We start from the raw sequence: 9,659 nt of genomic DNA on the forward strand, positions 1-9,659 counted from the left end.
TTAGCTGTTACAATTTGTCACATTATTTCTATGTAATCTAATTACAAACTCTACAACTCAAGAAAATGCACCCTTCCATGTCTTGTTTCATGCTCTAACATACAAAAGTAGCATGCAGATATTTACACATACATGTAATTTTTCTACAGTGTCTCTCAGCAGCAAGATTTGACAACTAGAACAGAAAATTATGACAGTATTCTAAGATTTAGTCTTTGCTTTAAAGTCCTGCCGTTTCATCTTTGTGTTGTGTTTGATCAGTCCTGAAGGTAGTTGCAGATGAAGCCTGTAAGAAAGGCACAATAGAAATTTACCAGCTTTGGATTTGTTTCTGTTACAATTAATGTCAAGACTCTTTCTGGATAGATGCTCTTTCACAGCTAAGTTTTTAGTACATTTTCATCTGATCTTTTTATTGATAATTCTATTGTTTACTTACCCAGAAAATAGTTGCAGTAATCAGAGCCATGATCTCCTCTTTGCTAGTCAGGACTAAGTAGTAAATTATTTTTTATTTTATTTTATTTTATTTTATTTTATTTTATTTTATTTTATTTATTATTTATTTTATTTATTTTTTTTTTTATTTTATTTTATTTTATTTTATTTTATTTTATTTTTCTATTTCCTTGTTCCTCCTTGGATTCCTTAGTTTCTCCCTGTGGATTATTGAGAAAATGTGATATTTAATCACTAAAAAATATACCAACAAAATTTCTAAAAGGAAAACAATGCACACAATTCTATGGATGCTGGTGTGGATGGTAATGAAAACCTTCTTTCATTTAGGTGTAGCATTAATAGCTGAGTACCTAGGTCCTTTCTCAGGGGAAGAATTGAATTACAAAAAACTGAGGAGGTGTGATTTCATTTCCTTCTTCCATCTGCAGAACATTGTGGGGTCAAAAGTCTTTATTTTATTTGCTTAGTGAATGATATAGAAAATGTACTTTTTAAAGAACATGAGCACACCAGAAAAACAAATATCTATACAAACTAAATGAAAGCTTTTTTTCAAAATGAAACACCACTTACTGTTTTTCCTGTTTGGCTAAAATCTGAGTGAGCCATGTCAAAGGTTAGAAATACAAGGAGCAATTAGACATTTATTAGTTTTTGCTTTGTTATATATCATGCAGAATAAAGATGATATCTGCTTTATTTACTACAAATATGCAGACTTCAGACTGCCTTGCTGTTATCCAGCCTGAATGCATGGAGCTAAATCAGAGGAAGCTCTTAGGGAAAAACAACAGGAAACAAAACCATTGCAAATATCAGGTCCTTCAAAGAACAAAGAAGAGCTGCTCTTTATCCTCCAGTGGCACTGGAGAATAGAGGATACAGAAGCAAAATAATCTGTGTCCAAACAAGCTAGTGGCCTGCAGCCTCAACATCAATTAATTTAGAAACAAAACAAATTCTAAAATCTTAGAGATGCTGAGGTTGGCAGAAGTGAGAGTGAGTGGGTTTAAAACACACTGGCAGACACTGGGAGCAAGGGAAAGTCTGCAGCAGTTTGCAGCCAGGCTCACAAGGGCAGGGAAACAAGAAACTGGGTGGACAGAACTTAGAGATACTGGCCAGAAAATAGTGGCGTGCAGGCTGAGTATAAAACCTATTGCTGCTTTAATAATTTTGCTTTATGCACTGCAGACAGAGAGGGACAAAAAACCAACATTCTTACTTTACAGAAACTGGTTGAGACTCTGAAGTCAAATGTTATTTGGTTTATTGAATTTATTTGTCATTGCCACAGTTTTTGGTTGTTTTTTTTTTTTTTTTTTGGTTTGGTTTGGTTTTTTTGTTTGTTTGGTTTTTTTGGGTTTTTTTTTGCATTGTGCAGGAAGCAGAACAGGCTGCATGCAATTCCTTTCCTGCTCTCATCAGGCAGTGTTACCTGAAATTGCACCTATCTGGTTGTGCTCTTGATATAAAGCCCCCAAAGAAGACATAAACCCCTCAAATAACTGCCACTGTTCTCCATATAATCCTTCAGAGGAGTAGTGGTAGAATTCCAGTCCCAGATTTTCTCAGTAGTAAAACCGTCTCTTGGTCCCAGTTATGGATGTTTGGCACCTCATCAGGCCTTTGATGAAAAAAAAAATGCTAGAGTTCAACAAAAACCCAGGTGAACCTTTTTTTAAAAAAAGGACCTAAAGGGTGCTTTTTTAAAGAAAATTGCTAGTGTGTTTGTAGTAACATGTTATTATCATGAATATATTCTAGACTTGGTCCTTTCATATCAAAGGTGAAGTCTCAGTGTTAATAAGACTGTTTGAGTAAATTTTGAACCACTTGAAGGTCTTTAATTGTACTAAACTTTAACTTGCAAGGCAAAAGTGTATTCTAGTCATATCCAGCTTCAGAAAAAAATTGAGCTGGTTCACAAATTGCATGCACAGCATCACAGTAAATTTATGCTATGCTACTTTTATCTGGAAAAATGTATCATAGAACACTGCGCATGTCATTCCTTTAACTGTTTATACACAATGTCCTCTGGAGGAATTTGATATGTTTTTTCACTTAGCCAAGTCATGATTCAATTTCTCACATTCTGAACAGCAGGCACAGATCTATATTTCTTTTCTTTATTTCATTACTGGCTGATAATTTTATTGTATTTCATTTTGAGATTCATCGCATGAACACAGTATGTGTTTTGCATTTAGCTAGATCTTTCTTATTTTTAGATCTTGCCTGATTCACAGTATGCTTAAAAAAATAAAAGAGAGCCACCCAGTAGCTTTTGTTCTTGCAACCATTTAAAATCAATTTGGGAGGCTTTCCACTCAATCTTTTTCTTCAAAACTGCTAAATTTTTCTTCATGAAAAGTTGCTGAGTAGAGAACAATAATATATATTAAAACCATATATGCATTTTTATTTTTAATTTGTTTTATTATATCTATACATTTTCTTATCACCTTCTTCAGAGATGGGGTTGTATTATGAAAAGCTCTGTACAAAAGAATAAATAAAGGGCCCACACATTCCCTCTGTGACTGCACATACTGGAAAAGAGATCTCAGCTTGGGCAGTCATGTGAAAAGCTTTTCATCTTCCCTTTTTCAATCTAAGGTAAAGCCTTGAATTTTGCTCTCTAAGGTTCTGGGAGGAACAGGGGTGAGAAATCTTTTTTTCTTGTTATCTACAACCTGTCAAGGCAATCACTTTGTCTTCTAACTCACAAAGATTTCTCAGTCTTGTCTCCAACAAAGCACTTCAAAACACGGGGCTGGTGAGTGCCCTTTGGGAATTCCTAAACTGGAGCATTACCACTGAGTATCCCATCTGTAACATGCCAGCAACCGTTTGGATCCTACTTTGGGGATATCCCAAAACACACATCTGCAGCAGCCGGAGCAGCCAGATACATGACCCATGATGAAATTTGCTTCCACAAGGACTACTGCCAGAGTGTCTCTGAATTTTGTCTCAATTTGATGCTCATTCCAATACCCAAAGCTCAAAATATTTACTGTTGCAATGGAGGAAAGACAAGATACAACTCTAGAAGTTGAGATGTTTTCTGTTTTTCTCCAACCTGTATTCAGAAAATATTTGGGACTGGAGTAGAAAGTGAACTAGAAATGGAGCCACAAAATTCTCTTTGATTCTCATTCGCATGCAGAAAATTTACATTACAGACAAACATCACAAGAAAATAATACTGATAGGAAACATTTGAAACATTAAAATACAATGCACTTCAAACATATTTTTTATGTCCAGGTATTCTTTTTGTCACACAGCTTGACATTACGATTTATTATTATATGGGAAATGTTTTATTATTTAATATTCTTCAAATACCTGGCAATGATAATTTTTTTTTTTAAGGTTAATATATCAATGTAATCACTGGTGAAAGCATACCTTGGATTTCAGGGTTCTTACCAGTAGCTAAGCTTATGATTCAGAATCATTATATCCTTTCATACTTATACTAATGTCAATCTGATACAACAATTAAACTAGTATACAGAAGTACATTTTTTTAAATGCGTCTTTCCTTACAATTTTTTTTGATTTTTCAGTTTTTCCGTGCAATTCCCCAAACTGTTAACCATTGCTTTTAATCTGCCAGCACACAGTAGTGTATATATGGCTGTGAGGTCTCATGTACATAGAGGCCCTCAAGGTCAAAAATGTAACACTCCTTTGGACAACCTCATGTGCTTTTTCCTGGGTTGAGCATCTGGGACTCTGTGAAAAGTTTACACAATATTTTCAGACCAAGGATACTGGTTTCAAAGTTTGTTTAGCCCTTCCTTACTATGCATATTCATAGTCTTTGAATCCTTTGACATACAAGTACACAGGCAAGCACTCTGCAGAAATAATATAAAGAAACCATGTGTAGGGACAAACAGAGGTCTGATGCTTAAATTCTTCCTCTATTTTATTTAGCGATATACAGAAACAACCTGTACCTCCTGGAGGACCTGGTAAGTGGCTTCAAAGAGTCACTTTGTTTCAGCATAGAAAACAATTTCAACTAACTTGTGGAATGATGACACTGAGTACATTCCCTAGAGTTTATGATTATGACTTTCCCCCTTTTTTTTGGTCTCAAAAGGATAATCTTTCATCTTTCATATATGTAAAAGGACCAAAATGAGATTTTGGTTTCAGAGATAGTGACAGTCATAGGAGTTTGGTTGTCCAGTGTTGCAAATTTTATTGTAGAAAATATGTTTTGATGAAAAAAAAAGATAGAGCAAATTATGTAATCCAAGTTGTCACTTGTTATTCAGGCCTTTGTCTCTATCAGCTGTTATCTGTGGCACCAGTCAGTAAGGATATTTGTAAGCATTTGAAGATGTAAATAATGTAGCCAGTTGCTTCCAAAAGAGAAAAGTTGGGTTTTTTAACTTTCTTGTGGCTGTCTCTAAGACCTGTTGAACTCAAGCTGTGTATCTTGGCTGTTTATACCTAACATACTATACCTGTTTGCTGTAAGCGCATAATAATTTTTAACTCCTGCACAGAGAAGCAGATGTTTTAAAAAATGTTTGAACAGCAAGCTGAGTGCAGCCACATTACTCCATGGCCTTCAGCTGTGTAAGGTTACAGTTATTGATGTGCTGCAAACTGAGAACATAGATTTTCTTTCATATAAAACTTTTGACTTTATCTGTAACAAAGTAAGAAGAAATAACATACTCTGAACCGTTTAAATGTTTCTGTAAAATTCTTGTTTCTGCAGTATTGGGTGTCCCTTTGAGTTTCCTATCAGATGTCAAAGGAATTTAAAATTAAAGAAAACCTTGAGTAAAAGAAAGTTCTAGAACAGATTTTTGTTATAGAATTTTTCTATGTTAATTCTACTTAATTTGACTTCTTAATGTTAGTGCAAGGCCTCAGTAGAAAAAAAAATTCAATGTTATGGGGAAAATAGTAGAAATATGAGTTAATGTTATAACTGAGAAAGAGGGGAAGTTCTCCTAGTGAAGGAAAATCAGTAGCTCTCAGATCCTCAATCTCCTAGTGAATGAGCTCTGTTCAAAATTCTTCTGGAGTACCAATGGTACTAGGATTTGTTTATTTACAAGTAGTGTATGTGCACTTTACTAAACATGCAATGCTGTGAGAGGGACCTGTCATTTTGTGACAATGGGAACAGTGAACAGAGAATTTCCTGAGAATAACCAGAGGAAAATCTTGATCTCATACAGTAAAATGTAGTGAACATTGAGCATTTTGAGAAGACTGCTTAATAAAGTGGGTCTTTTGGAAGCTTTCCTTGCCTTTCATTACCTTAAAAAGTATTTAGTTTCAGGATTTTTTACTATTTTTTTTAATTTTAAACACAGTTATCAGTGTTTTACATCAGTCTCTAATCTGGATTATGCCTTCCAGGCGATGTTAGAGCATAAGTGCTAAATAGAAATTATACAGAAATAATATCTTTCTCAAATACTACTTAAGATAAAAGAATATGGTATATGCAGATGGGCCATCGTATCTCTGGGGAGATTTCTAGTTTATTGCTTTGGTTGATATTTCCCATTGATATAAAGGACACAGTTTACATATATGAAATGTGGCATGGACACGTGAATTCTGAGCATGAATCGCCTATATCAAATTTTAAAAAGAGCCTTAGTCTAGCCTACATTTCATCTTCAAGTATATTGTCCTAGGCCAGTAATTACAGTCTTTTATACAAGACCTATTTTAAGATACTGTTTTTATATAATGTATATTTTTATCTTGACTTTGAAAGATCAGATCCTGTTTGTCATGTAAATTCTGCCTTGTGAATGCTTCAGTGGCTTAAAGGAACATATCATCTTCCAAGATATTGAAGCAGCAGTATTTTTGCTGTGATTGCCATGTATGGGCCGTTTTCTTCCAAATTCTTCTGACTGAAATTAAGGTGATGGGGGAGGTGGAAGAAGAAGTTATGGCACATTTAAAATACATTTCACTCACAAATGAAACAACTAAAATAGATTGTATTTAGTTCTACTTGGAGTCAAAATGAACAAAATAAACAATTTAAAGTTTTTAAAAAAAGCCAATCAAGTATTTATAATATGCAGGCTGAATGCTCAGTTCCAACACAAAAGTTAGTGGAGGTCCTCTTCCTTTTTCTTATTCTGCTCAGTCTTCCACCTGGGTAAACTTGAGTACAGGAAGCTTAACTGAGGTATCCTATGCTGAGTCACGGGTACACGTCCCCCTGCCCAGAATCCCCTTGGTTTTTAGGAATCTTGCTTCAGTACTGTTGTGATCACCCAGGTCTGTTGTCTGCAATTGGTATTAAAAAACCTCAAATAAGTGATATTTTAAACAGTTGCTTTAAAATCAAGCAACTTGAATATCTAAGATCGTGCTGAAAAGAAATTGTTTAAGAGGGAGGAATTCTCATCAGTTTTGCCAGTTGTTACCAACTGCAAATCTAAGTGAGGGTATTCTTTTTTATACTGGTAGGGGTGCTGGATGTAATAGACATTTTTAATGTCTTCCAGTAATCTAGCCTTTTTTCCTTTCACTCTGCATATAGTATCTGCTTGGAATAACAAAGATGTGACCATTGCAGAAGCCCTGGTGTTCCTAAGTCCAGCAGCTGTCTTGAGATGTATACTCATTGCTTATTTTTAAACATGCAAAACTACTGGGAGGAGAGAAGAGGAAAATGAAGAATTCAAAGTGATTACCAGAGTATGTTATAAATAATATGTAAAACAATGGTATGTAAATGTACCATGGTGTAGCTAGAATACATTGCCACAAAAACTTTTTATTTAATTACAGACCATGGAAAATGAGCCTCCAGAACAGGGCAAAGTTTTAGGCAAAGCTAAATAATGCTATAATGTTTCAAAAAGGGGGCAACTGCATCCTCACTTCCTGTTATGGAGGCAAACTTAAGGCTAATAAACGACATTAGAATAACAAAATTTATCCACTAGTGAACAAAGCAATGAGTCTGGACAAAAATCACATCATTTTCTCTGCATTTCCAGGATTTAGGATCTGTCTCTTGGTTTTAGGAAGACTGGTCAGTTCCTGAAATAAATTACTACTTTTCTCAGAAACCTATAGGATTATATGTATTCATATTTCAGGCTGATGGTAATGTCTTTGTAAGGATCATCCAGCAGCAACTGTATTATTGAAAGTAATCTGCTGAAGCGATAAAAAAATTCAAGATGTCAACAATTTGGCCACGACATTTACATGATCCAGGCTGAGCTTGCACACATCTTAAATTATATGGCCGGGTAACTCAGAAAACATAATCTGTATAAAGAGAAGATTACTCTGATATCATCTATGCAAAGTAAAACAATGTGAAAGACTCATATATTGGTATCAGAATGAAAGTACAATAGTTTTTGTCTCATGAAATATAACTCAACAAGCATATGGTTGCTATTTCACATATGCCTCTTAGTTCTCTTCTAGTTTAGGAAAAGTGATTTGAAATATGGGTGATACTACTTATACAATCTTGTGTCCATCTATTAATTCATTAGTGTTCCTATTTATGTTATTTTTCAATGGAAAACCATCAGAATGGATTAAGTTTTTCAGAAGATGAAATCCAAATGTTGGTAAATGAGGCTGTTACATTTTCTACTTCTTCAGAGTTAATTACTGGTCAATTCATATGGCAGAATTAAAACTAACAATGAAGATGATAAACTTGTGCCTCAGCAACTCTCAGTAAATTTGAAATATAAAGTGTGGGAGTAGGCATTGTCTCAATAATTTTTTATATTGTTAGTATCACTCAATATTTATGTTGATGGCTAATAATCTTTTATTTCTCTTTCTTTATCTTTTTTTGCCTCTCTTGTAGGACATGAACACTTCTGAATACTCAGACAGAAAGCCTGTCTCTGTATGAAGGAGAGGAATCCTTTTCATTAGCACATTTAAGTACAGACTTACCCCAGCAGTCAGATCACTGCCCTGCCACACTTCACATTTTAAAGACCATGTAGGATATGCTAGCATGATATTACTATAGTTTTTTTTTGAAGAAGATTTTCTTCCTGTGGTCCATTTTATCTTTGCCAGTTATAAGTTGTTTCAATCTGGAGTTGACTGACTGCAGCTCCTGAGGCACACCAGCTGCCATGCTGCAGTGCAGCACCGACCTCTGTGTTCTGGATGACTCCAACAGAACTGTTTGAGTAATTTGACATTAAAATAATGTTCAGTGACTCTGTCATTTTCAACCAATTTCCTGAATAATTTCAAATCTATTAATATACAGGAAACTGCTGCTTGACAAAGGTTGGATTCTGTGAATGCAGGAGTGCCAGTTAATTTTTAACTTCCCTTATTATCTGAAATGAAACCTGATATGACAGACTCATTTTCAGTACCAGATAGTGAGGAAGATGGAAGCAGTGGACACAACTGACATCCTTGTCTGAAAAATTTCAGTAATCTTTTATTTTCCTTGTAGTCCTATTTTTACATGAAAAAAAGAAAGCTAAGCTAAAAATATAATGCTACTGCACCAGGCTTAGGAGACTTTTCTCCAAAAACTCACAGAAATTCAGGAGAAGAAATCTGATTTTGAACAGGAATTTTGCCTTTACATTTATAGTTTATTAACTGAGCCTGTTGATTACAGTTACAAAAAGCCCAGCAATATTTTCTTTCTTTATCAGGTTTGGCTGGAATTAAAACAAAAGAGCTAACTGATCTGTAATAGTCACAATCTAGATCTTGTTACTGCTTCTTTTAATGTTGTCTCCATTTTTGTTTTCATGGTTTTACCTAATGACAACATTGAATAACAAAAACAGCCAATGTATAGCCTGACACTTTAAGGTGCTGAACTCCCTTAAAAATTATGCCAAATAAGTTCTTAATTTACCTGTTACAGTTTGGACAGCTAACAATTCTGGCTGTGAAGTTTACACCTGATTACATTTTTCATGGTGTCTTAGAGTGCATGCACTAAAGGGTGTTGGTGCCAAGCTACTTAAAGCTTGGTGAAAAGATCATTGCTCTGCTGCAGTGACTGACTGCATATTATGAGGCAGTAAGAACTGAATCATTAAAGAGTTTATTTTCAGCAGACAGAAAAAGGAATGATGTTGTCAGATTGAAATATATGACATATTGTTTTACTTTGATGAATACCAAAGATTGTGTCTCAAAGAAAAATTGAAGACCGCAGG

General features: G+C 34.6%; 1 long non-coding RNA gene across 1 annotated transcript in view; it reads left to right on the forward strand.

The window, feature by feature from the left end:
- Nucleotides 1–8,652, forward strand: part of LOC110476005 (uncharacterized) — a 54,440-nt gene extending 45,788 nt beyond the window's left edge. The window contains exons 7-8 of the long non-coding RNA XR_013339603.1: nucleotides 7,019–7,205; nucleotides 8,321–8,652. This is a non-coding gene — a long non-coding RNA (uncharacterized LOC110476005). The remainder of the gene's footprint in view (nucleotides 1–7,018; nucleotides 7,206–8,320) is intronic.
- The last annotated feature ends 1,007 nt before the right edge of the window (nucleotides 8,653–9,659 follow it).

This window comes from Lonchura striata, chromosome 3 (assembly GCF_046129695.1).
Source record: "Lonchura striata isolate bLonStr1 chromosome 3, bLonStr1.mat, whole genome shotgun sequence".
NCBI lineage: Eukaryota > Metazoa > Chordata > Aves > Passeriformes > Estrildidae > Lonchura > Lonchura striata.